We start from the raw sequence: 4,723 nt of genomic DNA, 5'->3' as shown, positions 1-4,723 counted from the left end.
ATAACCTTAATAATAGATTCTAGCATTTACTCTATGACAGATGTTTTGCTAACTAGCCTGCACTTTTCTGCTGTCTCCCTCCTTCTTGAATAGAGGAGGTACATACTCTATTTTCCGATCCGATGTGATCGTTCCAGAAATGTTGGGAATTTTGGAAAATTATAGCCAATGTATTTACTATCTCAGCAGCCACTTTTTTTTAAGATCCTAGGATGAGGTCCATTAGGTCCTGGGAACTTATCAGGAACTAATTCTAACATTAGAAATAACTTTTACCAATTACAAACAAAAAAACCCCATGATATTATATAAACCTCAACAGCTGCGAATACTGTTCCAACACAACATTCTTACCAACATACACCCCCGTTTCGGTTTAGCACAGAAAGTACTTATGCTCACGTGATGCTGGGTCTTGCTGGAGCTCCCAGCACATCTCGAGGTAGAGATAGAGCCACTGCTTGTCTCTAGCTAGCAAACCACCAACAGCAAAATTTTCACTCCAGACAGGCAAGAAAGACTGCTTCCAACTAGCCAGCAGAATTTCTAATGCCAGGGAGAAAACACTCTTTGCAGTCTGGAGTCCAACAACTTCTAACTAAAACTGACAGTAATTCTGGATTTCCGCGAAAAAAAAACTGTCCAAAGCACCTGACCTGCCAAACAGTCGTAAATCAACAATTCAATAAGGTCGTAAACTCCAGGAGAGTGCATTAGGCCCAAATTAAAAATAAACAAAAAGCCTAATATATGACTCCACAAACAATAAAAGGACACCGGCTTAGACAGCTCAGCAAGCAACACAAAAGGCCAGGCCCTCTTAAAAGAACTGCAGAGAGACATGATTAAAATACATTGCTTAAAGACACAGTAGTACCACAACTCTATTTGTTTTTATATTTCTGGCCAGATTTTTTTCCCTTTACTATCAGGGCTACTCTTCCTTTTCGTTCCATCATCTTCTCTAAATATTTTGTACCATTGAATGTTAATTTGCCAAACTTGGTCACCTTGCAATCATTTCTTAAAAACTATTATCCAATTCAATCCAATCAAAGTCCAATTCAAAGTCTCCACGAGTGAGACATTCCAAGCTGACAAGACAGGCTCACCACTTCCTGTCTTGGGCTTGATCTACATGATCCAAGCTGACTGCAGCAGGCATTGCACCTTCTGCAAGGCTCGATCTCATTTGCATCTTAGCCAAAAGACCGAGATGCCGCTTTAAAAAATTGCTTCAAATGAAGCCTTAATGTAACCTCATGACTTCAACCAAGTGCAGGATGTCGATTTTACACTTGATCTTAGCCAAAAGGCCGAGAAACGATCATGTTATTCCTGCTCTACACTCCTGCTATTTTCTACTTCCTGATCTTCTGAACCTAGGTGCTTTCTTGCTACTATCCTTTTGTCACTCTTTACAGTCAGAGCTACTGTTCCTCTTTTCCATTCACCCTGTCTTTTAGAAATGTTTGGCACTTGAATATTTATTTTCCAGCCTTGGTCACTTTGCAACCATGATGCCGATTGTATAATTGTACATATTTATGCAGATAATTTGTGTATTGTATTATGAATGCTTTGTTCATTCAGATATAGAGTCTTAAATCTTATCTCTTTAACCATTATGCGTTGCATATACGTTACTTGCTGATGTACCAATACCATTCAACTCTTGTAACTTCCTGCCTCACCCTTTTGCCTTTACCCAAATTGTCTCAACATTTCTCTTCAGACTTCTAAATTTCTCGCCACCTGACTCCTCCCCTCCCTCTTTTAAGTTAAAGCTCTATCCCTATTCAGCAGTAAACATTAGAACTCAAACTATGATCCTACTTCCCACCCCAAACCTCTCCCTTTCATTTTGTTACTCAAAAAGAAAATAGAAAGTTAAATTCAGTGAATTTGGGGGTTCAGGTTCATAGGTCCTTAAAATGCCATAAACAGGTGCAGAAAATAGTCAAGAAGGCCAACAGAATGCTGGCTTTCAAATCTAAAGGGCTGGAATATAGGGATGCAGATGTTATGCTACAGTTGTACAAAACCACATAGAGTACTGCGAAGAGATATGGCTCCCACACCTTAGGAAGGATGTTTTGGCCCTGGAGGGAGTTCAACGCAGGTTTACAAGAATGATATCTGAAATTCAGGGGTTAAGTTATGAGGACAGATTAGAGAAATTAGGCCTTTATTCTCTCAAATTGAGGGGTGATCTGACAGAAGTCTACAAAATATTTACAGGGAAGGACAGGGTGGATAAGGATAAACTGTTTCCACTAGCTGAAGGTTCTAGAACAAGGGGCCATAATCTAAAAATTAGGGCTAAGCCATTTAGGGATGATGTTAAAAAACACTTCTACAGAGATTGGTGGAGATTTGGAACTCTCTTCCTCAAACGGCAGAAGATGCTGGTTCAATTGTTAGGTTTCAATCTGGAACAGACAAATTTGGACATGGAGTTAGGCCACAGATCAGCCATGATCTTATTGAATGCAAGAACAGGCTCGAGAGGCCTAATGACTAACTCTTGTTCCTATGTCCTATGATAGTTGTCTAGCTTGTTGGGTACTATTGATTCCATCTTAATACATAACTTACAGATTTTAATTCGAATGCAAGTGTTCTTCAGGGAAATATATTTTCTGGTTGTGCGGTCTATTTAAAATAATAAATAGTATAATTACAAATTTTTTAGTTGGAATGGCACTGTTGATTTTAACTCCTTGTGCTCAAATCATGATAAGAAGGATGAATCTGAAATTTCTTCAAGCTTATAAGAAAGTATGACACCGCATGCATCAGTTTCTTTTAAGTTTGTCCAAGGTTGATCTGAGGAATTAAAAAGAAACCTTCAATCCAGAAATGGTTATGCGTTGTCAAAGAAATTTCTATTTTTAAATACACTTCCACATTTAGAAATGGATTCTTGATTTATTAAAACAACATTGCAACTTTGTACGTGAATAAAATTCTCACAGTCATTTCTCTCATGGGAACAAATTTAAATAAACAATCTTACAGCAAATAAACCATTAACAGGGTATTTTTTTAACATTCGTTTATGGGATGTGGGTGCCACTGGATAGACCAACATCAATTGTCAATCCTCAGCTGAGAACGGGGTAGTGAGCTGCTTTCTTGAACTACTGCAGTCCATATGGTGTACACCCACAATGCTGTGAGGGAGAGTTCCAGGATTTTGACCCAGTGGCAGTGAAGGAACGGCAATATATTTCCAAGTTAGAATAGTGAGTGACTTGGAGGAGAACTTCCAGGTGGTGGTGTTCCCAGATATCTGTAACTCTTATCCTTCCAGATGGTAGTGGGTTTGGAAGATGCTGCTTAAGGAACCTTGATGAGTTCCTGTAGTGCATCTTGTAGATGGTACACACAGCTACACTTTTTCTTGGTGGTGAGGGATTGAGTGTTTGTGGAAGGGGTAGCAATCAAGTGGGTTGCTTTGTTGTGAATGGGTTCGGGTTTCTTGAGTGTTGTTGGAGCAGCACTCATCCAGGCAAGTAGATTACACCCCATTACATTCCTGACCTGTGCCTTGTAGATGATGGACAGGCTTTGGGGAGTCAGGAGGTGAGTTACTTACAGCAGGATTCCTAGCCTTTGACCTGCTTATGCAGCCACAGTATTTATATGGCTGGTCCAGTTCAGTTTCTGGTCAATGGTAACTCCCCCAGGATGTTCATTGTGGGAGATTCAACGATGGTAATGCCATTGAATGTCAAAGGGCAATGGTTAGATCCTCTCCTATTGGAGATGGTTATTGCCTGGTCCTTGTGTGGTGCGAATGTTACTTGCCACTTGTCAGCCCAAGCTGGATACGGTATTATTGGATTGGAGAGAGTGCGGACCGAATTGGAGACAGCATCAGGAGTGGAGAATATGAGAGAAAGAAAGATGATGTTGATAATGGAAACCTGGTTCAATGGAGAGCAGGACTAGGTATTAAATATTCCTGGATAGAGGTGTTCAGGATGAAGCAACTGAAGACGGTTGAGCCTAGGACGCTACCATGAGGAACTCCTGCAGTGATGTCCTGGTGCTGAGAAGATTGACCTCCAACCACCCCAACCATCTTCCTTTGTGCCAGGTATGACTTTAACCAGCAGGAAGTTTTCCCTCTGATTCCCATTGACTCCAGTTTTGCTAGGGCTCCGTAATGCCACACTTGGTCAAATGTGGCCTTGATGTCAAGGGCAGTCACTCTCACCTCATGGCAGAGCCCAGCAACTGAGTGCAAGGTAGCAAGTTTAAATGTTTTCAAAAGTCTTCAGCCAAAAAGTACTGCATTAAGTATCTCATTCTACCTCCTCTCGAAGTCCTCGCCAGAATACCTACCAGTTTCCGACCAATTCTGTGCATTCCTTGCGATGCAGCTGAATTCATTTAACAGTAAAGATATGGATCCTGACACTTCCGAGCTTAAAGATCAATATAACTAAACTAGCCATCTCCTCAGCCAAGCTTTTAAAGCACAGATATAGAACTGGAATCTATCTGACGATGTGCAAAATTGCTACTCACAAAAAATAAAGTAGTCATCAATAGTGCCAGATGTGGCACCTCCTCACAAACAAGTTGTTCACTGAAGCTCTATTCAAATTCTGTCAGAATTGTTTGTCAACAAACCTCACCCAGACATAAATACAAAACCTGAATGCCAGAACACAGCTGTGAATAACTGCCTTTGACAATAAGGCAGGATTCA

General features: G+C 40.5%; 1 non-coding gene across 1 annotated transcript; it reads right to left on the bottom strand.

Moving 5' to 3' along the window:
• Positions 1 to 1,145: 1,145 nt before the first annotated feature.
• LOC144482273 (U2 spliceosomal RNA) lies at positions 1,146 to 1,328 on the bottom strand. The gene has a single exon (XR_013495921.1). It is a non-coding gene; the product is annotated as a U2 spliceosomal RNA (small nuclear RNA).
• Between the last annotated feature and the right edge of the window lie 3,395 nt (positions 1,329 to 4,723).

This window comes from Mustelus asterias, chromosome 2 (genome assembly GCF_964213995.1).
Source record: "Mustelus asterias chromosome 2, sMusAst1.hap1.1, whole genome shotgun sequence".
Lineage (NCBI taxonomy): Eukaryota > Metazoa > Chordata > Chondrichthyes > Carcharhiniformes > Triakidae > Mustelus > Mustelus asterias.
This window is presented reverse-complemented; position numbering and strand designations above follow the sequence as displayed.